At 37.1% G+C, this 26,032-nt stretch overlaps 1 protein-coding gene across 1 annotated transcript in view; it reads left to right on the top strand.

Annotated features, from left to right (window-relative positions):
* GNAL (G protein subunit alpha L) overlaps nucleotides 1–26,032 on the top strand; it is a 126,507-nt gene that overhangs the window by 63,410 nt on the left and 37,065 nt on the right. The gene's annotated exons all lie outside the window — the stretch shown is intronic.

Below are 26,032 nucleotides of genomic sequence, written 5' to 3'. Positions count from 1 at the left end.
TAAGTCTTCATATATGCTGAGCATGTACAGCAAAAGTAATTGATGCTTTTGTCATGGTTTACCATTATTATACAGCTAAATGTTTTGCCTTAGATATTTAAGAGCTAATAGAGGCTAAAGTGAAAGAAAAAAAATGTTAAATAATTTTAAATATCTGTATTCAATTTGAGATAGATCTACATGGAATCATTTCATTTGAATTAACTAAGTTTAAAATAATTTAGAGTCAACCTAAGGACTCAAAATTGTTTTATTTATAATCCAGGCAGTGGTGAAATTGTGCTGGGTTTTCAAATTTGACTAAAGCTTCTGGTATTTTTTACCTGTCAGAATCCATTCTTATATTGCTGTGATTTCTCTAATGAATTTTCAAGGAAAAAAAATGATATGCGGTATTTCATAAAGTAGTATTTTTTTTATTCTCACCTTTGCATGCATCAGTTCAAGCAATGTATGTGTGTAACACTGATAATCCTTAAAGGGGCTTAACTGATTGGAAATTTTCTGGAAAAAGTTGTGCTATAGTAGCCTGTGAAGAGGCAAATCATAAAAATGTAATACACTGATGAAAATAGAACAATCAGGAAGTGGTATGTTAACGCGCCAGTGCTACAAAACTCCACTATCCTCAGGAGCAGCAACCCAGCTCTGATTTAGGACTTAACCAAAAATATACATTTCATGTGAATTGCTCCTGCAAAAACCTATACTCTCGCAGTTGCTATGTGATTTAGGGTTTTTGGAGAACACACTGTAGTGTGTTATGATCTGTCTAATTGGCGGTGTGGTCAGCAACACCACCACAAGTCTGTTGTAGCACTCGGCGTTTTGCTTTTCTGTCCTCTCTGCTCCCTGTTCCTAGGCTCAAGCAGAGAAAACAAAGCAAAGCARGCAAAGCGCAGTTGGAGGAAGTGCTGCGCTTCTGCCACAGTGGGGAATTTCAGTGCTCTGGGTCGTATTTTCTTTTCCCTCTTTCCAGACTATTTTGGAGAAAGAGAAGGATCTGGCAGTGATTCATCAGCACATGGAAGTGAGGGAAAATTACATATATATAGGAAGGAACTCATTTGACCTCAGTGGACAGAGTTTAACAAAGTTTGGACATTTGTTCACAATCCAGATTGACTAGAAATGAAAGTGGTTCTAAATGATACCAAAGAAAAAAACTAGAAAGTTGTCCTAAGCTTGTGATTTCTGTGCCCCCGACCACCACCACAGTACTAATCTGACCTATGTTTGCTGCGTGTCCAGACTAACTGTTCACAGTATCTATTAATATACTTAAATAAGATATCAGACCGAGAAAATAGAATAATGACATGCATTTAAATTACATTAATATAAAGCTTACTTTACTAATCAGCAAGGGCACATGTCTCTCCCAGTCCAGCTCATGGCTGAAAGGAGCCTGCAAAAAAGAAAGACATTGCATTAGTAAATTAAGGCACTACATTAGTATTAATGGTACTGTATTCCACCTTATGGAAAGGATGCCTCACCAGAAATTTTGGCAAAGAGAAGAGGAATGTTAAGGCTCAGTGATAAGTCTGAAAAGGAAACACAAATGGTGAAAAATTGGATCTAGAATCAAATTCAATGTCCTGAAGCATAAAATTAAATCTTACTACTTTCTTCCCTTGAAGCTCAGAGGAGAATATTATTATTTTTTCTATGTCTTCTCATTTCTAGCTGGCTTTCTTTTTTTTGGTTGATGATAAGGTCTTATCATCAAGACCTTAATAGTATCAATTGAATGAATCTATAATTTCTTTTTAGTCTAATCCATATAATATTTAACAGAACTTCTAGGAACTAAATTATTTCACCACAGCTTTGTTCATTATAGTAGTAAATAAAAGGCTTGCATAATTCTCCACCCTCACAGTGCTTTATAAAACAGTGCTTAATGTTTAAATATTGCATTAGCAGATCTAAGCTTTATATTTTGTGGCCTACCTGAACAGGTAGCCGTTAAGCAACTTATCCACATTTACAAGCCTTAGAGCTGAGATGTGAAACTTGGGAATCCTAGTCTCATTGTTCTGAGTTTATCAGCCTTTTCCCCACAGGTGTGTATTATTGTTGATTTAAAATAGTAACGTATAATCAGAATTATTTTTCTGTATAAACAGAAAAACAGTACTAAAGATACACCCAGCTTTTATCTGTCCTCCCATCATCCATAAAAATTAAATGGGTACTAATAGAGTCGATGGAAAAGAAAGAAATAGAAGAGTTGCTGTATTTTTGCTGCATGCCTATATTTGTATATTGTGCAACAACAATAGTTGCTCTGCTCAGAGGGACGTTTTTCTGCCAGCGTCAGAGGGACGTGGTTATTGAGAGACATATCAGCCTTCCAGAACTGAAGCATGTGAGACTAGGTTAGAAATACAGCTATAAAATGCGTATGCTTTTTCTTATGTGCACTAACGAAATATGAGGGTGCCGTCTTCCTGGTTAAATGGAAGTGGATGACATTTCTTTTCAAACCTACTCATGGTTATCTTTAACTGGAAAAGAAGAAAGGGGAAGGAGTGTAATGTTGATGCCCATGATACTGTGGGATTTTTAAATATCTACAATGCTTTCATTGCACTGGCTTTGGGAGAAAGCATCTCAGGTCATCAGCTAAGTCCTTATCTTTTACTGATTACTAGAATTAAGATAGTTAGTGGAGGAAGAACATTATCAGTAGGTCACCACTAATTTCTCTGTTTAAAAGCCAAACTAAAACAAAAAAAAACCCCATCTGTTAAAAATAGCACTTAAATGACATGTTGGGTTGCCAACTTTAAAATACTGCAAATTGTTACTAGTGAATTATAAAGTCAGCAACTAACTTGCTGACTGTTAAGGGATTTGCAAATACACTATACACRAAAATAGTTTAACAGCTACAATACAGAATGTCTGTGTTTTAAAAACTTAGACTAATTTTATTCATTATTTTGGTAGAAACATTAGCTACATTAAAAAAAAAAAACAGAGGTAATAGAAAGACACAAAGGTAAGTTATTTGTTAACATTATGCCTGAAAGTTGTTTTTGCTTTGTCTTAAGGCCATTTTAAACTACCAGGGTGCTGGTCCTTCGTGGAAATGAGTATCAGGCCATTTTAATATTTTTACATGATTGCTCCATGTATCTGCACTTCTTCTATATCACGTTAGTACATAACCTGATACTTCTAGTAAAAGTGAAAACTGTGACCAAGCAACCAAGCAAGAGCTTTCCTTTGTGGTCTGACTGTGGTAGATCTATCATAAGCAAAGATCTGAACTTTCTTTATCACTAAGTACAAACATATTTATTTAAATTTTGGGGAAGAGTATTGCATGACTATAAACCATGTATTTTCCTTAATGACCTACATACATTTTTTTGAGATTAATATCACAAAACTGGAAGACTATTGCTTGCACAGTGTTCTGATTTACTTTTTCTTTCAAATTTAATCTACAAAACATATATACATTCTTAATTTTGTTTTGTTTTATTCCCATTTGACTTATCTAGACTTCAGCAGGTTGGTTTTATGACTCTTCCAGATTACTTTGGTTAACTTTATTTTCCAGTACTGTGATCATGTCTGTATTCATACACTTTCTATTCTGCAGATTTTAGCTCTGTAAAAGACTTTCAGATTCTGATTTAGTCCTATCTCAGCACTAACCTGTCTAGTATATAAATTGTAAACAAAATAAATTATATTAATTAAAATTTTCTTGTCATTCTGGAACAGCTTTCTAAAAGCTAAGTAGTTTTATGCAAGATGAATAGAACTCTATTTAAAAATATTTATTTTTCTTCTTGTTTGTTATTGAATGGCCAAATTTTATTGTGTCCATGGAAGGGAACTGCAAAGCAAATTTCTGTGAATACAGAGCATATCAGAAGAAATGAAGGTCTGGGTATGATGGTCTTTATTTGAAAAAAAAAATTTTTGATTATGTGTCTTCATAAATTTGTATGCATCTTTTAAGTAAATAATTTGTATGGCAATGAAAAGGTATGAAATTTCTTTTTACTTAGCAATACCATACCACGAGTTGTTACTACCTGACAGTTTGGCAATATACATGCAAGTGTGTTGGTTCTGCTCTACTGCTAGTGAAAAGGTTTCTGTACTATAAGGCTCCTTCTTTTACTAGAAATCTTACTCTACCTTAATTGGGGCTGTTTTAGCAATCCCATAAAAGCCAATGAGGTCACTTTTTGCTTGGAGACCTGGTGCTTGTGCCCCCCTCACAGCACGGAGGTTGAAGACTTTTGCAGAACGGCAGTAGGCATCAGGGAATATCAAATGCAGTAACTCCACAACASGTTGCCTCCTCCCTGGTCTGGTGACCTAAGTCTGTTCTCTTAATAAAGTAAGAATTGAGTAGTGTTAGTTTTGATTGCTCACGTGCCAGTTATTCTGTTGACTGCGGAAAATCAGTTGCAGTGATCAGACAAAAGATTAGGGGATTCTGCAGGGTTTAGGCACTTTCGAAACAGGGGTAGAAAGAAGGAACCTAAAACCAGAAAATCTAGTTCTCTTTTTAGGTCGCACACAGTTTATCCAAGGATTAATTCTTAGAGGAAAGAAAAAAAATATATAGTAGACTACTTTAAGGTTTATTGGAAGATTTAAGAGTTTAGTTTTGTCTCATTGCTTTCACACAAAATAACTGTATATATATGCATGCATGGGTGGCCCTAGCTGGAGAGATTGTAGCTTGGCTCACTGAATTCCTCTGCTTAAGAGCTAGACTAAGAGTTTAAGAGAACCTTGCCCTCAGCCAGTACTTTATCCCAATTTGTCAACCAATCTGTCCTTGATAAAATATGCCACTTCTGATATACTCAAGTGTGTAGGCCTAAATTAGCCTCTATGCAAACATTTGTGCTAATAAAACTTGATTATTCAAGTTCTCAGAAAAGCAAACACAAGGGATGTGAGCTAGGCCAAAGAAAATTGATTTTATATTTAAGCTAATATACATGGAAAAGTCACATTTCCATGTTCTTTTTCTTTGCTGTTATCCTATCTTTAAGAAGGATTTTAGCCAGCCTGTGAAGCTGTCTTATTGACAGGGTTTATTGAATGGCTTGTCCTGTTCTTCTCTTGTTATTTTTTTTCTGAAGCTGATCCATTTTTCCTCCGCACTTGGGAGAGGTAGGTCTTCCATGCTGCTTTATGCCCTTTTAGCCAGGCAGGGCTACTGCTGTGGTGATCCATCTTCTCTGTGGCTTGCATCTATCCTGACAGTGGATGGCACGATTAAAAAGCAAAGTTGTTTGAGCTGCTGGCCATGGATTCAACATCTGATGTGTGAAATCAGATTTTCTGTGTCTCAACAGCAGAGCTTCTTGAATCTAAGCATATTTCTAACCTTCCTGATGTTCTGCTAGCCGTATGGCCTAATTTCTACAATGGACACAGTCATCACTCAATTCCTTCTTACAATCTGAGGTCAGAAACGCCACCTTGGCCTGATCTGCTTCTTTTGTCTAGTGCACTGCTTCATCTTGTGCGTTGGTACACACACAGGCCACGAGAATGGCTGTGCGTAAATATGAGCATTAGGGTAATGCCTATACTTGCAATTAGTGTGGCTTTAGGATTTGTTATTTAATACAAATACTTCTTACCACCAGGGATTATCCTGGAACAGGGTATATTATATTCCAAATTGGATTCTGCTAATACCCTCACAGAGACAGGTCACAACCCTGCTGTGTCATCTAAGTGGCCACTAACCCCTTCCTGTGGTACCTTCCCAGTACCAGATGCCGAGGAACCCAATCCACTTGCAACAGCACAATTTTMCTTAATATTAAGCTTTTTAATGCCAAAACCTGCCTTAATTCCCACCTCTGTCTCATTTGGAAGTTCCATATACAGTAATAACTAACAGTGCCATGGTGGTGTCAAGTAGTTTTTCTGTTCTAACAATGTATGAGACTTCAGCTTTCCCAGTAGCCCCTTCTAGAGTAGGTCTACTTATGAGACTATGAGACTAGCAGAATTTCTGTTTTTTCCCTTGCCRTTAGAGCATAGGAAGTAGGTGCTTCCTACTCATCTCAGCTTTTTTTGTTTGTTTTTTAATTTCTTACCATATACAGGATTGAATCTAGGCATTATATATTCCCTTATGTATTTGTTCCTATACTCCCCATCATCATGTGTCATTCAGCTCTGTATAATTCAAGATCATTGAGACATTAAGAAAAATAATCTCTTGGGCACCCTTGAGATCTGAGCTGAACTTTTGCTAAGAAATTGGAAAAACGACTTAATATTTTGCATGCAACTTTTCSTAATAATTAGCTGCACTACTTAGTAACTGATTGTTGCAGCCCATCAAAGATTTTTGATTTATTTCATATTATATCTGTTTTATAGATATATGGAATTAAGTGCCTTCAGTTGGATTTAGATACTCTGTCTTGTCCCAAGTTTTGTCATAGTAAGTACTATTTAGGAGTAATTCAGACAGTGAACATCACTGAAAGTCACTCCACAGAACAGAGCCCCTCCAAAGTTGAATATATCTGGTCAGAAGAACTCGTATTAAAATAATTGAATCAAAAAATATATTTACATCAAAAATATAATTACATCTCATTTTATTGAATTTTTTYCCCCAAACTGTTACTAGAGACCAGAAACTGCTGCAGATCTGCTGCAAACTGGTGACTGACACTGCTATAAGCAGAACACATGCACCTGGCCCTCAGAGTGTTAAGAGCAGTGGCCTTTTCCATCTCTGTGCATAGACCTTTGTGGCAGTGGCTGCTTGTGAGCTACCAAAATGAAAATTGTATTTGGACAGTCACACGAAGATGGAAACTACAGTTATGATCTATTAATAAATATGCATTATTTCAAGGTGATCCAGCCTGTACCTGGTCTGAACTCATTCACTGAACCTTCTTCCTTGCCRTTAGGGATTTCTGGAGTCCTATAGCGCCATGATCCTGTACCACTGAAGGAACTGGAAGCAGTTTCTTCATCATTTATATTCTGTGAGAAGAGGCCAAAAAAGCCTGAGCTGGTGTGCTTGGATATGGCATGACAAAACTGCAACTGAAAATAGAAACACAGTTACTGCTGAAAAAGAAGCTGATGGTGTCAGATTTCTGCAGACATTTTATCTGCAAAATTATTGATCCAGCAATCTTTTAAATTGGCGAGATTTTAGGTAACAAGGATTGATAGTCAGAGCACCTGCACCACTTCAGGAAGAGGAAGGTTAAGGCGCTGTAAGTCTTTCGTTTCTGTCCCTGAAAGACCAGTATGGAATTTGTGCGCTGTGACATCACTTGAGACAAAATCCCAAAGTACCTCCTGTAAATCTTCTGGCACGGCCAGATTTCCAGGGAGCTTTGCAGTGCACGACGCGCTGCCGTGTCCGTGGCTGGTGGCTGGCTGCTGCCGAGCAGGGCGCCCGCGCGGTGCCGGGGCCGGGGCCACCCTCCGCTCTCGACCGCTAGGACAGCGCCTGCCGCGCGGGAGCACCTGGACGCCTTGGTGCTCAGCCGTACACGACCTTGAGATGCACAACGTGGGGCTTGCAAGGTTTCTCGGGGGGCTTTCTCTGTTACTTACTTCTGAAAGAGCTTCGTATTTCTCTGTGGCGGTCTGAAAAAATAAGGAAGCTTATGATGGCTGAAATACAACTGCTAAAATCGTGGTTTTGTGGTGGAAAACAGGAGAGCAGAGGGAGATTTGGAAGGAGTAGTTAAAGGATTGTGTAGGAGGAAAGAGGTCAAAGAAACATGTCTTAAACCTTTTTGAAGTGCTTTAAGCATGGGTGTAACATTTGTTTTCAAACGTAACATAGTATGAATGTGGCTTCAGATTCATATTAGAAACTGGCTTTTTATTCACAGACTGGAACCAAAAAGTGTGAGGCAACTAAAAACCCTCTTTCATGTTTGCTTTTATCTTTTATAAAATTGCTGGCATCGTAATGCAGAAGAAAAAATAACTCAATGCAGAATATATATGATAAAGTAAGGTAAATTTACTGACTACGAGCTAGAAAATATTTTTAAAGTAATGATTTTTTCAACTTTGTTGCAGCTTATTAAATGTAGGACATAAGTACTTTCTAGTTAGATAAATGGTGAGGTGTTTTGTAATAATTAATGATAAATGTTTCACTCCTCATTTTACTAAATTATTGATGGTGATATGTGAAAACTAGAAGAGTATATTTTTCTTCTCTTGCAAGTTCCCTTTGGGTTAAAACACAGCTCACAGCAATGATGAAGTTACTTCATTTTTGTTCCTAAGATCTGTCATCTTCAGTCATAAAAATTCATCATACAGGGTAGGAGCAAATTTAGTTTGGTTAATTCACTAACAGATTTTCTCCACTTAGCTGCTTTAGATTGTAAGCTTTAACCAACTACAAAACTGCTTTTTAATGGTAAAAAAGAGGTGGCTTATAAATACAGAGTAATTGCTTCATCCATACTGCTCAGTCGTCTAAACAGAGGTGTTTGCCAGATAGGACAAAAGTCATTCTGCACTGTGTAATGCTTACATTTTTCACTGTTTACTAACTAGTAGACCACACTCTTGAGAGGCAGAATTGTGGTTTAGTAAGATATACACCAGGAGTTTTCTGAAATAAGCTTTTYGTCCATTGTTCTGAATTTGGTTTTGCTCCCTTTTTTCCCCTCACTCATGAAAAAAAATCATCAGAGTTACTGCTCCTATCTTAATTCTAGTAATCAACATACAAGTGTGACATGATAGTACCAGTATTTAGAAGTATAAATAGATGGAAGAAGAAGCAGCAGCAGAAACTCCCAAAATGTCTTTTAATTTTCCAGTTTACAGGGAATACTGATATACAAGTGCCATACTCAAATAGCCATACTGGCATGTGCCCGCTGGTGTTAGCCACTTCATTTTACAAGTGCTTTCTATGCCTAGAGGAAACAACAATATTTCTCAATTAGAAAAGGAGATAAAATGGCTTATAAACGTAGCACCTTCTCTGTTTTTTAAAAATTAATATGACATTATTTTCCCTGTTAGATAGAAACCCTCGAGCCTTTGAGCAGCCCTAGATGGGCTGCTGAAACATAGTAATAAGCCATATGTTTTCCCACACACTTCTGCATGCATGATCTATTTTCTGCAGTTTTAGAACCAGCAAAGTGTTGAAAATGTCAGGGAGAAATATAAAATGTTCCTTAAGCTTAATTTGAGATAGTAACATAGTTGCTTTTCTTTTTGTCTCGCTTTCCAGATAAATAAAGCAAAGAAATTTGAATTTCCATTTATTTCATGTCTCTGACAATAATTAAATTGATGGGTTTTACAAGACAAGCAAAAAACTCTCATAATATTAATGTTTTTCCTGATAGAATATAAGAAAGTTTCCTCTTAACTGTTAGGACAATATACATAACTTTAAATGCAGCACTATTTTGACCTTCCTTTTTCGCCTCCATTTTAACATTTACAGAGCATGTCAGATCTTCTCACCTTTCTTATAAATTGTTTGGTTTGTTTACTTCTGTTCTTCTAGATTATAGTTTGTGAGTTACTACTCTCTGATACAGTGTTGCCAAGGCTAAGTCATTGTCATAATAATTAGCTAAGACTGTTAGAAAAAGCATTTCTGAACTACTGGTGAGAATTGATTTTGGGAGTCTAAACACTGAGAAAATTTGTAACAAACCCAGGAATATATACTTTTATCTCTATTTAAGGTGTTTTATTAAAAATTTCTAATTTCCTTTAAACGGAATCATCAAAACTGACTTTATTCTGTTGGGGAAAGAGTTCTCCCCTTTCTTGAAAAAATATTTTTCCATTTTTCCAGTTTTGTGGGTTTTTTTTTTTTTTAACCTGCTGAATGAGTTTTTAATGTCTTTTTTCCTGCATGTTGCAGAACATGTTATTCTAAGACAACTCAGCCCCATTTGGAAATACAGTCCATTGAATGAATTGGAGAACTGCAAATTGGTCCGTCAGCTGAGCTCATGATCATTTGCTTTTCTGGGTTAGTATCCTATATTTAATTTGGAGGTGCATTTTCCATATTCATTCTGCAGAGGTACACCTCAGAATTTCCGAGGTTAATATGTAGTTACAATACATAGTCAAGCACTTTTAGTGCCTGAGCAAAAGCCTGCTGAAGGGTTGAGACACCATCAGCCTCACTATATACCTCTCACAGGGCTGATGTCCTTTGCAACAAAAAAAGACCATTCGGTTGCATTTCTTATTAAAGAGGAAAGGCTGCATTTATTTTATTTCACAGCAACAAGGATTGCTTGGAAGACAGAAGTGAAGAGGTGTTGGTGCCTGGCTGCGTCAGTGACCTCATGTAGGGGGCTGGTCTGACGGGAGAAAACAACCAGAATCYGTGATACTGAGTAGGGGGAAGGGAGGGTTGCTCCGTACAACAAGATTTAATGACGTTTGTATATTAAATATAATCAGGTAGTTTTAAAATATGTAAACCTAAAATAGCAAAGTTAAAAAACAAGCCTTCCACTTGAGCAAATGGCTTGAAAATATCCTAAGTAAAAGTGTTGAAAGATTACTGAAGTAACAAAAAGAAGTACTTGATGATATTCCAATTTGTACTCTTTGCCTTAGATGTTGATGTCTCTCTAGCAGACAGATAACTAACARTAAAGAGTACCTTAAAAACTGTGTTTTTCCTACACCCAAGTCAACAAAAGATTAGATCTACTTAGTTATAGTAATAACAGTGAAATTTTTTGACTCCAAAAGTCTATATTGTGAATCATTGCTTGGTGTCAGCATCTCAAAACTTCTTCAAATGAAATAAGGCTGAGCATGCTGGTTACCTAAAGTATGCGTACAGGAATTACAAATAAATTTCAGCAGGAAGTTACAGGTGATTCTGTTAATTCTGGTGTGCTAGTATGYGTGCTCTCCRTGGAAGAGATTAGTTGGCTGAAGGATAGGTTAGCCTGTTAAGGAGCCTATCATTATATARTGCAAATGTTACATGATTTGACACAAATTTGTTTTTTTCCTGTAGGAATTATTTTTTACTGTGCTGTAGAGCAAAGTGTGTTTCTGCTTCTGTTGCCATAGAACTAACCTTTGGTGAAATATTTGTTTAATTATAATATCTGCAAGTTGAGTACTTTTTAAAAAGGAAATAGGAGCACTGGAAATTTAATGGCAGGTTGTATGGGTTTCCATCAGATTACTTACCCTGGGAGACGGACTTTCCTTACACTTTACATGCGTTTTTCATCTACAGATGGTCAGTCTTTCTATTTTCAAATAGAAAATTTCACACGACAAGTTAATTAAAGGCCAAGAGTCCAATACTCCCGAGAGGAGCGGCTCACGGTGCAGACTCAGYGTACCTGGGTTCGTTCTGTAGGCGCATACGTGCACAGCCTTGTTTGTGTTAGGATCTGCGCTAAGCCAGGGGTGYTTTCCTAAATTAATGCCACACAAAACAGATTTGAAAAAGGAAGATGGTGGAATGTAAAAGTTAATAGGTAAGAAAATAAAATAAGGTTTATACTGTGTTMGAAAAATGTAAGGGTGAAGCCCCTGTGCTTGAAAAGGGAAATTTTACACCTCGTCTAAACAAAATAGGCTCTTGGTATTTGTTAGTTTGATTGTAATGGCAAATTAAGGTAAGTCAGACTGGGAGACTAAGCAGTTGAAGGGTGTCTCTTTATTTTTTATAATTAAGTTAAATCTAATTTTGTCCATTGTAATACAAGACAACAATGATGCTGCCAGCATTTTTAAAAAGTTTATTTGACTTTACAGAAACCATTTCAGTTGTGTCTCCTGTAAAAGTATTGTCAGTCTACTTTCTTACATTCTTTCTGATTTAATTACAGTTGTTTGTTATAATGGTGGGTTTTTACACAAAGTTTCACTTGAGCCCCAGTTAAGCAGCGGAAAAGAAAATATATAACCGCTATCAGTAGACTTCCTTTGCAACTGACGTGCCAAATAGTTGCCTTCCAGACTGAAATTTCCAAATGTTCATTAGTTCTAGAACTGATTTTAAAATTTTAGTTGGGTTTTTCAGGGTCTGTCCTTTCCCCCATCAATAAAATTTACTATATACTAGATTTTCTCCAAGAACATACTGGATTCTGGTTTGACGCAAAATCTTCATAATCAAAAGAGACAGAAACCAGTGAGCAAACATGTCGCTATGTTGTAAACCATTAGCAAGCTTGGTTATGAAGCAATTACAGTAAACTTTTATCAGCGTTGTTACTGTTGTGAAGGTTTAAGGGAAAAAACGATAGAAAATGTAAAGAAAGTAGTCACTCATTTTCCCCTAGTTTCATTTTCCCCTAGTTTCACTTTTCTGCTAGCGACTTTCAGCTTATCTGTTTTCTCTGAAGTTTTCCCAGGCAACTAGTGTTTGTAGGGCTCTCACTTCAAGGCAGAAGTGAGTTTGTAGGGTTCTTACTGCAGAAGAGTTCGTGATGTAAAGGCAGTAATGCAAGTCACTTCCAATCAGTAAGCAATATAGTCAACAGTTTATGTTTTTTAACTGCTAGTACTTTAGAAGTAACAATCATCAAATTACATTATGTAAAAATGGTGAAGGTGAGATTTCTATTAACACTTATTCATAGAAATTGAATAAATTATTTATAAATACTTGATTCTATACCTTGGCAGGGAACTTATACAATATGTTGAAAGAATGATTACATGATGCTTAAAACTGATTTTAGGACTGCTCTTACATAAGATGCAACCAAATCATACCTATTTAAAGGTTGGGAGAAGCTGGAAAAGAAGATTGTAGGTGGGCAAAAATAATAAATAGAGGTTTGACAAATAAGGAAAAACAATAAAGTATTTTTAGGCAGGAATGAAGAGCCTTCCAGCACTGGACATGTCTGTTATATCTGCTTAATAAAGACACAGTTATAAGAGTATGAGGTTGCACAATGCCTGTTTTTCTAAGCTCTGTCCTGATGGAAATGAGCTGCACAAAAAAAAAATACTGCGTAAGATCCTGAAAACAATCAGATAGATGCTTTGTCAGGTAAATCTTCTTCTCCACACTAAATATTATGCAAAGCACAACACAGGTGAGTGTACAAGAATGTGACTAAGTACACTGCTACATTCTGAGTAATTTGCAAGCCTGGCTAAAAGGCAATTACAGTAAATCAGATTAGCATTATTGTCATGAAATCATCATCATTTAGTGGAGAACGCTTCAAACACTATCAAAAGAAATGCCTTTAGCACTATCAATAAGAAAAAAATAGCAAAAAAGATCTTCAGACATTCTCTGAATTTCTTTAGAAAGGGAATAATTGAAAGGTAATTCCCCCAAATTTGATCCTCTGAATACCTCAGCATATGCAATGATTTTAAAATCGCAGTCTTTCACCACAAGCCAGGCTGGTTTCTTCATCTTATCCAGCCTCATCATTCCAGTAGATAGATACTTTGTGCACTAGTAGGCTAGGAGCACAGCCACACTTTTTTCTGGAGGAAAAATAGAAGACTTTTCAAGAGAGAAGTCCCAATTTTGTTCTGCCTCTCCTACGATTAGCTTAGGTATCTGCTCCTGTGGGCCTCAGAGCACTTGGGAGAGGATGTCTTTTAACAGGGGTGTTACCTTCCCTTGTCCTGTAGCAGTGGGTAAGTCCACCACAAAAAAATAGAGCGTAATACTCTATAGGCACAATAGTCTATCCTCCTCTTCCTTGATATAATTCCCTGAAAACCTGTAAAAAAAGATTGTGTCTTCTTCAGAGGACTCACTTGCTTTCTGCAACCCTTTGCAAGTTAAGAATTGCTGCTGTTTTATCAGTATCTATCTCTGAAAGTAGAGGCATATCTTGTGCTCACACTGATTTAAAGAGATTTCAGCATAAAAACTGTGTTCCTGCTGTCTATAAAGCACAACTGTTTCATCTTGCACATGTGCGACAGTTATCGCAATGTAAGCTGAAAACCTTCTGAGGAGAAGCCAGTGCATTTCACATTTTGTTTTTATTGTCCTTTTTCTTCTGTTCCATTGCACAAACCCATGGCTTACTTGTGGTCTTGACTGAAATTAGAACTGTAACTCTTTTTGTTTGGTGACATTTATATTTTCCTTTCTTCTCTCCTCGTACTAATAGTACCTGCAGATCCATTCCATTCTTTTACCCTGTTTTGTTTGTTCGTTGTTTTATTCTTGACTGACTGGCCGTATGCTATGATACGAGCCTTTAAGTTCTTGAGACAGATAGGTAATGTATCAGTTTGGTCAAAAAGCAGTGAGGTATTACACTTACCTACTTGAGTACATAAAGTTGGCCCATTTCATCTGCTATTCCCAAATCTCTTCTGATTTTTTAAAACTATTTTATACTTTCCTAYTTTTTGAAATTTGCATGGGCTGTTCATTCTGAAAATATCATGCATCTGTATAGACTAGATAGTACTGTTGCTTTCTTCTTCAATAAATTAAAAGCTTTCCATTTATGCACTCAAGGACTTCCTATATGTGATTTTGTTACTGCATCCTGTTAGGGAACAGACCATTATCTGCACTTTGAAATTACCTTCACATTTGGGTTTGTAATGCAATTGTGTTTTTCTATTGTTCATAATAGGTTTGGGGGCTTTTTTTTTTTCATTTTTCCATTAAGAAAATATTGATACAAGTCTGCTTTCTCTATACTTCTTATTGTGATGATTACATTTTATGCAGACGTGTGGCTGTTTCTTCATACCTTGTGATGAAAGAAGAGAATGTCATATGTAGYGATGTTGTTTGATAAGTACTAGATCTAGGCATGCATGACAGAGAGAGCACTGTTTCCAGAGGAACCACAAAACTGAGGGGTTTTTTCTTTAAAGGAGAGGAAAAGGCTTCTTTTCATTACAGAACAAATACGGCAGTACAATCAGTATTCTATGCTTTTTGAAATGGATCTGCTTTCTACTAGGAGTCAGCCATAAATCTCATAGGGAAATAATGGCAGATGAAAACCTTTGTGAAAGAGTGTTGTAGGCATTTCAAACGCTTACCATATCCCTGGTAGGTTACAGGACGCTACATTTTGGCACTGTGACCACACACTGCAAATTGTTTTCAGAAGACAGCTACATAGCACAGTGCCAGAGAAAATCCTAAKATCCTTACATACAGTTCCTCCTAACTCATAATGGTAAGTGATGCACCCTCRTTCAGCAGATGTATTCAGACAAAACATACCAACAGCAGAAAAAGAAGAGAAACCAGCATTTCTTTCAGAACAGAGGTTTTCATTTTTTACTAAATCCATTCTTGCTTTTTGAGTGAAAAGAATTCATCACAAACTCTCTGTAACATATGCTGAAAATTCCCAATTCTGTACAATGTACATAAATACTCAAACTATTGAAAAGTCAAAGATTAATCTTAATATGCATTTCTGCTTTTACTTTATAAAGCTTAAAAGTGAGTAGGTCATGTCTCTCTTTCTCAGATGATGATAACCTTGCAGGAATAAAGTAAATAAGAGTAGAGTCTGGTCTGTGGAAACAAACTTCCTAGACTCTTCACCCCCTTTAAATATTTATGTAAGTATGAAACACTCTTTGCCTTTAAGAAAGTATATTTTCCATTCAGAGGACCACAACTTCCCCAATTACATGGCCTTCGCTGTAATTCTTAAATCCTAAAAAGCCCAGTTAGATGAAGTATATTAGCTCATTTCTGAGGAATGAAAGAATTCCTTATTTATTTCTCTCTCACTAAAAGGTGATATAAGCAAATCTTAATTGTTTCTTAGAGTGAAAGTATAATAGAGCATTGAAATTAAATTTCTGTTTGGTATGTGCTTGAGGCCAATMAGGAGTGTGAAGAAAAGAAAATATACTGAATTGCATCAACTTTCAACAGGCTCAATAACAACTGCAGCAACAAAAAGTCCTTCACATCAACAGTGGAAGATTTTGAGCAACAGGAAATGCAGTAGCCAAATGTATGAGGCATGATCGGGGGAACAGGCCATGCCAAGAGGTGCCCCCCACACTCCYAGCTCTTTCACTGTCTTTTTCATTCCACGATGGGGCCCTCTGGTTGGCTTCTGTGTCCCCTCCCTGGACCTGCTCACGTGCTGAAAAGCAAGACCTTTCTCAAAGCGTCTTTTCTCTGGGTCAAACGTAATACAGCRACAGGTACCCATTCAGATCTGTGATTCGCCCATCTACATACCTTGTTCACCGAGAACTGACCTACTAGTTGCAATTTTCTGCATTGAAAATCCCATTCTGTATTTTCCCCTATATACAGTTGCGTAACCACACTCCATGTCTTGCACATAACAGAAAAGATCTTGCAGGTAATAGAAAAAATTTTCCCCAGAGCCATATCTTCCAGATCTGCTACTAACTCTAGGAGGTAAAGTGGCACTGAAGATAACTTCTTGTGCTTCCTCCTCTGTGCCTAGCTGCTGCAATAAACAGGACTCTGTCTCTCAATCCTTCATGTTGTCTTCCAGTCCCCTACGTGCCACTCCGTGAGACACAGTTTAATGTGCACCCGTCAAATCTTCCAGAGATTGCTTGGGGGGTGCCGTTTCCTGGGGAGGGGTACTAAGGTGTGATATAAAGCCAAATCAGCAGCTTCGTACTCTAGTCAAATAATCCCAGAGACATGATGCAGACTTTGGAACAAAGTATTTTAGCCTTGTATTGTGCGTATTCCTAGAATATTGCAAGCAGCAGTGTTACTTCATTTAAAAAACAAAAAACAAAAATCCTTCCAGGTCACTGCCTGACTTTCTGTTCTTGTGCAATATTAAATTAGAGGTAAATGGGCTTTGGTTTCTTAGAATGACTGTGCTCATGTTGTATTGTATTCTGTGCACAAGGCTCGAGGCTGCTTTTTGCTCTGACTGTGTAAGTTGTCTGATTATGGTAAGATAAAAACAGTACTGAAGCCGTTTTTTAACTAATCTTATTTGATTGACAGTTTTACAACTGGCTTGTTGGTAAACCCTTTTAGTAATTACACATTTCTGGGGATCTTTTGGCTATTTCTTTTACAATATTTCCACCATTTGAAGAATGAGATGCAATTGAAAGTGTTCCTCCTTTTTTTTTTTCTGCTCTCTCTCTTGCGAACTATGGCATGTTGTCTTGTATTTTCTCGTTAGCAGTTTTGAGACACAGCTAGATGCAGTTCTAAGGATCAGTCTGAAACTCTTCGGTACAAAGCACAGCAATCTGAATGACTTGTTGTCAGCACTGGTTAAAGAAGCTGTGACAAATCAGCAGCGGAGGGGGGAAAATCAGTTTACTGCGAGGAAAACTACAATGGTAGTTGTATTGGGAAATCAATGTTCTCTTGTTGTTTTTTTTTTTTTTTTTAATTGCCCAAATGTCAGTGTTTCTCAATAGCCTTACTTGCTCATATGAATAGGAGTCAAGGGAATTCTCAATGTCCAAGTCATAGAGCATATGTGCTATTATTTGAATTTTCCTCAATTTGTGAGCTGCTCAAATTGCTGTAATCATGCATCATGATGATTTTTGGTATCTGTTATGCGTTATTTCAGTTTCTTCTGACCTTCCTTATTTACACAGAGGAAGTGAAATGGCAAACTAGATCAAGAACAAGCCATAGAGATCTAGCTTTATTCTTGAGAATGGATTATCTATTTTGGCCCTGGGGTAATTTATCCATGTGTTTCAGTTTACCTCTCTATTAAAAAAGGAGTAGTGCCTTCCTTAAGACCTTGTAAAAATGGTTATTGTGTTTGATATTAAAAGGTCATTCTGGAGGAGTCATTGGCTTTTTCAGTGAGATGTAGTCATAGGTGTTGGCTTGACTTTCTGATTGCTGTGAAATAATTGTTGGTGCTGCTCTTTGCCAAAGACATCGTTATTCTGTCTAGAAAGTGTCAGTACAGCTTCATTACTTCCTGAAAAGTGTTTGGTGCAGTACAGATACAGGTCTGGTCCTTCTCAATTCTCTTTGTATAGCACATCAGATGAACTCTGCTCCATTTTACTACAGCTTTAAAGTGAGACCAAATCGTAAGTTTGTACAGACTGAGATATGAATCCTGATAGTCAAATGTAGTGAAAAGAAAATGAATGCGACCAAAATCTTTTAGTTCCACTTTATACCTACATGTGTGTAAACTTCTCCCATTCTAGTTTTCAACAAGGAAGAATTAATGATGGTCACAAATATAGTGCCATGTACAYGCAGAAACATAAGAAAACATTTTAGTTTTTGACTTAAGCAAGTTTTTATTTTGTTTAATATTGTAAATGTTTTCATGATCTTAGAAAAATATTTACATTAAAATGAAGAAAAAAATGATAGGCAGTGTAACTAGTTTACCTAATCTGTAATGCATAGGTTGTTGCAAGATCCTCATTGAGATCCACAATCAGTACCTAAAAAGAGAGGTAGAAATTAGGTAATGATTTAGGAATGTTTTTCTCCTAACCAACTCAACTCTTGTCTACACTGAGAAAATACACATTAGAAAATGTCAGCTAACTGTTTGTCTTTAATGTGCATAAGGTACTGTGAACAATTTGAATGTCATTAAGTACCACTTTCCCTGTCTATGCTAACAGTAAAACTATGTTCGACAGTCAGTGCATTTTTACTGTGATGCATTTTTCCAGTGTAGATAAAATCTGAGTTGTTTGTTATGAAATATATACCAAACATCTTTTAGACACGGTAAGTCTATGACTAATGTTAATGCTTATAGGACTATCAGGCAAAATGTAGATATTTGTGTAGCTATTTTCTAGTAATCATCTTGGTTATTACTAGAGGGTTATTTACTTTAGACTATGTAAAACAGATGTAATACAGACAGCCGTAGTTAGGAGTCTTTGCTCCTCTTGATARTGTCAACAGAGCACACGTGAGAGGACACAAGCTAGCTGGTACGAGTGCACCCGTGTATGTTTAACCTGTCAAAGAATATCATCTTCAGAAGATTACCAAGAGCTTGTTAAGACTGCATTTCAGAAACATCAGTAAAGGCTGTAAAGCAGTATAACGACCACATTTCTTAGAAGAGTTTTATGCATTGGCTGCTTGCATGGACTTCTGGTTATCCTATAGCCCAGAGAGCAAGTGACCGTTCAAAGCTCTAAGCTGTAGATGCAGTAATCTGCTCCCTAAATGGCTAACACTGTATAGTGTGTAGTTATTGCATCTGAAATAGATACAGCAATCTATCTTTTTCTAATAAATAAAGGGCAGGTAGTCTGTATTTGAATGGAGTGTCCTTCTTCCATAGGACTACCTGCTAAGATTATATATACTATTTGCTTCCAATTTATTAAATTATATTACAAATTATATTACAATTTCGTCCACTTGTTGTTCATTTTTAGGTATATTAAGCAATAAACCTGGATGGACTATTATCTCTAGGCATAGTGTTTCTTTAAGGATTTGCTGGAAGAGGAATGCGAAAAGATTCACACCTTTAATCAACTTAACTGTATTGGTACAAGGTTGCTTGAAAAGGGGGGGTTTCCAGCAAGGTTTGTTCTTGTGCAGACAAGGCTTTGGAGAAGTATATTCAGTAATCTTCAAGCTCACAAGCTGTAGTACAAACCTCTTGTAGTTTCACAAGCAGCTCGGCCCTATTACGTGCCCTCTTCACACGGCCAGTGCAGCTGCTTCCTCTGTGTCCAGCGTTTTGCCCCATCTACCACAGATGGTAGGACAAAATCTCAATGGAGTTGGGGAGAAGAGAGGGCCTTTTCAGAGATCTTGGAAAAAAGCCTATAGTTAAACCACTATTTTTTTTTAAGTTCAGAAATATCTTTTTTTAAGATGGCTCAATATTCTTTTCTTTTTATTCGGTCAGTCATTCCAGCTACCCTTTTAAAAATGTCTTTCTAATGGCTTTGTTTTTTATAGGGGAATCCAGTGTGATGTAAAAGCACAAATAGCATAGGGGTTTACTGCTGTATAATGTTTAATCACCTTAAAATAATTATTTTCTTCCAGTTGCTTTGTTTGGTAGTTAAAGAATACTGGAATAAAACCACATATTTCATTTCTGATTTGATAGACTTGGGAAGGAAAGCAATAAATAATAATAAAAAAACTTAATGTGGACCCATTTTCCACTGGTGAGGCTGGTACTGATTTATTTGTCACACAGTGAGTAGTCCCTGTGTAAATCATGTCTGCATTTGAGGTTTGCTTTTAAGCTGTTCCTGGAGTTATTACCAGCTATTTTTACTATGGATTTTCCAGTTGCTATTAGAGACACTGTCCATGTACTGGCTGATCTATGTATATGTGGCAGCTATTCATCCTTAGTGGTCATTCTTCTTAAAATTCAGAAACAACTCTATTAGAATAAATTCTGAGAGCTAAAAAAATGTATAGCACAAAGAGCAATAAATTTGGATTATAGAAGACCTCTTTACAGATGTTGATTGCACCTTGCAAAGAGTTGCACCAACCAGCATTGGTGTACTTCACAAACATACAATGTCTTAATCTTACTGTGTGGTACACTACAATGTGCTTGCTGCACTGGCTTGCTTTATTTTACTACTTATGATGTGTGTAGTCCTGTCAACTGCAGGTATACACTGAATTTAAAGTCCACCTGTCTGCCCAGCATCTGCTATTGCAGCCAGGCTTTGCACCACATTTCCAGGTGACAGTCGTAGTGGCTACCAGATCTTTTACTAAGGAATGTTTGGTCCCTGGTCATCTGGCAGAACTCAAACCTGCCACTGAATCCTGAAATTTCCATGAGAAATACAATTTTCTGGATTTTCCAGCTCTGAATATGAGCAAAACCTCTACCAGTCAAACTGTACTGCTAAAATCTCCCTGCTGACCCGTTCTGATGGAGGTGACGGGGTGATGAGGTGACTGACCACAGCAAGCTAGGTAACCTTTAGAGCTGTATGGGTGGATAGATGTGGTTTCTGTCTCTCTCCAGGTTTGGGTGAAAACGCTTGAGCTTGAGATAAACGATGGTGTAGAATTGTGGTAGATAAAGCTAGAAAAGCGGTAGATAAAGCTCCCCCTCCCAAAGGCGGGGAGGGGGTTGAATCTCTGTATCCCTTTGCTGCATCAACTCTCGCTCTGCAACGGATGAGCAGATGGCCACAGTGTGTGTTTTGTCACTACAAGATAAATCTCACAGCAATCAATTTCCTTCCATCAGTTAAGGATATGTGCATAACACTTTCAGTTATTCTTCCCAAAAGAATCATTGAAAACTCTTCATGAGAAACACTACTTCATGTGGCAGCTGGGAGAATGCTTTTTTGGTAGGACAACCAAAAATTGTTGATGAGTCTGGAAAGGTAGTAATGGTTGAGAAAATGCAAGTCCAGTCATATTGAATATAAAAGATCAGGCCTACTTTTCTTCTGAACCTTGCAAAGAACGCGTAGCTTTGGACGATGCTGTCCATATGAACCGAGATGATAATGGGGAAGAAGTGACAGCTGCCCCTATGAGGAGTTACGAAAAATACTGGCATGTGCTGTTAACCCACTTAAAATATAATAATGCGAGACAAAGAATAGGATTAGAGAAATATGGAAGCTTGTGGAATTTGTGGCAGTGGTTGACGGCTTATATCCACCAGCGAATCTTGTTCATAGGGGAAGTTGGAGAAAAACTAGCTATTACTACTACCTTGTTTGCTCTAAAGGAAGAGGGCCCAACAGAAGGGAGCTTCAGATAGCTGCAGCAGGCATTCTGACATGTATTTTTGGTACGGCACAGACAATGTTTCTAGAACTGTAGCTTACATTTAAACCCTGGTTTGAGATTCTTCATTTGTTTCATTTTGTTTGTGGGTTTTTATCAGCACTTTCCATGCATTATTTTCTTTCCTTGGCTGTACTAGCTGCTGTTCTGGAGCATCGTCCTTTCATTTTAAGATATATGTAAGCTGTTTAAAAGTGTATTTTTACTTGACTAGAACATACTGTCTTCAATATTTGCTTATCAGTGTGAAGCTAGGTCTGATTGCATTTACTTTTATTTCCATGACCTGATGCAGAAATAAGGGAACAGGTAAACTTACCATAGTTTTAAATGTTTTTTCACCTGGCCAGGAAAGATATAAAGATTGTGTCTGAGTTTTTTTTGTGATCTTTTATGATATTGCACATGTATTTTATACAGTATGTTAAGTAGAATATCCAGATAATGCATCGGGCAACTTCCATCTCAATTACTGTGTGGAATGAACATTGTAAAGCTGAGAGGTGCTGTAAGTATCTTGTAGTCCGTAGTGCATTTTTGAAGATGCATATTAAAGATGTGACCTATTCTGTATAGCTATAGGTAGATTGGAAATTGGTTTTGAAATGCTTTCTCTAGTATAAGCAATTTCACTCTTCAGAAGTAGAGGATCAACAAATAAATAAAATATGTAGTCTAGCCATACTTAAAATTTTGCCATGTTTGTCCTGCTTACGCTGTTAAAAACTGAGGTATGTGAAGAGAAGCAAGAATACCTTTAGAGATTGATATTTACAGCCATTTTCTTTCCTATCATCACAGTCAGCATGCTAGCTGGGAAACTAAATAAGTAGTCAGCTGAATATACGCACTGCGAAGTTATCTCATTTCTAGCTGTCTGCTTTGTTTATCAGGCACTTATGTAATGTGAATTATATTAAGGCAGGGCCAAGCATTGTATTGGCATGCAGTTATCCTAGCATTGGCAGGAGAGATCCACAACGTGGCATGTAATGTGTTAAAAGGGGTGGCTAGTTCGGCTCTCCTCCTTTTTCTAAGCTTGAAACCTAGAACCACACCACGTCTCTATTTTGCTTTCTAGCAATTACAGTGCAAAGCTGCAGGAGTTGATGCTTCAAATTTGTAGCAGCAGTACAGAGGCAGAGAGCTGCAGCTATGAAAGCAACAAGTGCCAGACTATAAACACTGATTTTAATGCTATCAAACTGATCTGGTTTTGGAGATAGACGAGGGATTTTCAATACTTGTTTATAATTAAGAATATAAACAGATTTTAATGTTTATGTGTTCCAGATACAAAAACGGGCTTTCAAAGCTCCAATCTGAATGCTTTAAAAGTACAGAACTGAACAGTTATGTTCAGTATGAAAAGGCACTTTTGCTGGCATTAAATCATCCATTACTTCACTCCCTTCCTCTTCCTCTCTGTCACACAGTGCTAGAGCTTTTGCATACAAAAACTCCAGCAGAGCTGCTATTTTTCATTCTCCCTTAGACTACATTGTTTTTTTCTGAATGTGTATGCATGTGATGTGTTTTTGTTTGTCTCTTTTCCCCTGGGCAGAACGTATAAAAGGTTTGTCTAAAAGATGTATCGAAGTTAATAATTGTTCAATTAAAGACCTTTTAGCATTAATACACCAGTCTTTTTTGCGCAAGTATGTTGCTATAGACTCACTGTGACTATTACTTAATCACATAGCTCATAAGAAGCAACTGTAGCCAGCTCAAACTGGTTTCAGGATCTTGTTTGAGTTTTTTGGTCAGTAAATCATAACCTCTCATGAGACTTATGAAAATTCCTTTTAAGCCTTGGTAGTTGCTAAGTAATGTCCCTACTTGGATAACAGTTTAGATACCAATCCTTAAATTGATAGCTTGCAAACAGACTGCTAAATTTGTGCAAGGAGCCTTTGTGGACAAAGCCGGTCAGTTTAGTTGCTGTTTTTTTACAAGAGTAAAGCCTTAAAATCTCTATTTGAAGCTGCTGATTGCCATCTAAAGTTTCCTTAACTTAAAAGTTCATATCTAAAATAAAATCTGAATTCCAGTTTTCTTATCGTCTTCATTACTCTAGCAACTTTTAAAGAAAGAACGGCCTTCCTTTCAGTTTTGGAATTTTGATTCATTACGATAGTGTTCCTCTTTTAACAGGTTTATGCCATTAAAAATCAGAACATTAGTACAGATACCAGACCTTTGTCATCCCTGTTTCTTACTCAGTTTTCACTTGAAACTAGCTCCAAAACAGCTGATAACACTCTTAGACATAGTGTTACAAATAAACACCTGAATAGTTCAGAAAATTTTTAAAAATTATTTTGTAGAAAGAAAAATAACCACTTATCTGAATTTGCTTTGGATTCAGAAAAATATATATGTCAGGTTAATGATGAGATATGCATGTAAAATACTGTATCACATACAGGCAGCTTTTATGGCAAAATTTGTAAAATCAACATTTCTTGAAGGAAATACTTATATTGTACCTTTTATGACACAGTGAAGAAGTTTATTGCAGATGTTTTAGATGCTCTGTATAAGAAACAGAAAGGTTTGTAACTTTACTGTAATTTGTTAAATGATCAGTTGGGGAAAAAGCTTATGACATTTTCCCTGAAAAAAGTGGGCACTAGTAGCCATTTCTAAATTTCCTTCCTAAATTCTAAGCAATCTAACATAATCTCAGTAAGCTGTCTCAGTATTTTGCATTTTCAGTTAAGTTAGTAATATACCACTTAAAAACAAAAGCAACATGCTATGTATTATCTTTTTTTTCCCCTCTTCACTGAAATTAGCTGCAAACGTAGATTTTAGATTATCGGTGGTGCATTTCCCGGCACTAAGCAAGATGAGCAGCGCAAGCTGCAAAACCGTACGTCGCTCACCCACTAGCAGGGGCCTTCTTTTCTGTGAGTTTCCATAAATTAGATGTGGAGCCAAAGCAAGCGGAAGCTATTTTTAGAGCAGCAGCACTGCAGAACAGAAGCTGGTGGAGCGTCACGTGTGCCAGGCTGAATCAAAGGGAGTATCCCAGCGATGTGCTGTAAACAAAACAAGGGCGCTGTCAAAAAACAAGCTTCAGGTACCAGAAAAGCCCAAATCAAAACCTCATGCTAGAAGCACATGCACCAACTTATGAACTGTGTTTCTTAGGAGATTTTCCTATTTGGAAAACATGTGAGCGTAATAGAACGCCGGGTTTCCTGCTGTCCTGTTGTCTTGCTTGATGCGATCCTTATCATTTAGAAATCTTTACTTTTTGGCTGTATCTTTTGTCAAGTGTAGTTGCTGTTGTGAGATATATAAGCACAGCAGAAGCAGAGGCAGCTGTCTGCATAGCCATTGCCTAGGGGGTGTCCTTGCCATGAAAATGCTGCTTTGCAGCATGCGAGATGTTGCTTTTCAGCACTCGGAAGAGCAATGTGGGCTAAAACTTAATTCTTCCCTTGAACTGGATTGACAGTTGACAACAGTGAAGTTTTATATTCATAATTAGTATTTTTGTTATTTTATATAATTTTTACATTAAATGCATCTGTCCTCAGGAATTATACATTAAGTAAATGCTCACTGAACTTTTCAAAAAGCAGCTCTTATTTGAGTTTGCTTTGGTTCCCATGTATCTGCATGGTTTTAAAGGCACAAATATATAGTAATTGAGAGATCATCTATTACTTAAAATCACTTGCAAAATCTGTGGCGTGAGAGCTTAGAATCAGTCAATAGCATTAGTGTCTGGTTCACTGTAACTCAACCAATGAGATGCAACCTTTAGGAAGGTTAAAAAAACACTGAAATTTTTCATTGAGATTGAAAGTCAAAGAAAAAAAAAGAGAGAGAGAGGCTGCTTCCCTTCTCCCTGAAAGCCATCTGTCTTAAGTTGTAAATCCTCTGTCAGTCCCTGGAGTGCGCACATTTTAATGAACTTTATGGTCTGAATTTGTTGGGGTTTCCCTTTCAGGAGTCTGGGGAATGTTTGCTGCCCTTACAGTAAATGTAAAACTGTGAGAAAGTAGCTGGGGATAAAAGATGTCAACCGGAGAAAACTGAAGAATACGATACCCATGCAGCCGCAGCCTATGCAAAAATAGATTAGATGCGATTAATGCGCAATAGGCACGTAAATACAATATAAATATAAATGCCAGTTGTGTTGTTATTGGYGCAGGTGGATTCTTCAGTACAGCGGGTCCCTCTCGTTCCACCCCTGCRGCTCCTGGTGCGTTTTTTCCCCTGGGCTGGGGGGATCTGGTTAAAAAAGGTGAGCTCTGCACTGCCTGTGTGGGACGTGGTGGTCCAAGGCCACACCGTGCCTCTTCA

Source organism: Rhea americana, unplaced genomic scaffold (assembly GCF_003343005.1).
Source record: "Rhea americana isolate MKP2758 unplaced genomic scaffold, rheAme1 scaffold_78, whole genome shotgun sequence".
In the NCBI taxonomy this organism is placed as follows: Eukaryota; Metazoa; Chordata; class Aves; order Rheiformes; family Rheidae; genus Rhea; species Rhea americana.
The sequence above is the reverse complement of the archived record's forward strand: the minus strand, read 5'-3'. Positions and strand labels throughout refer to the sequence as shown.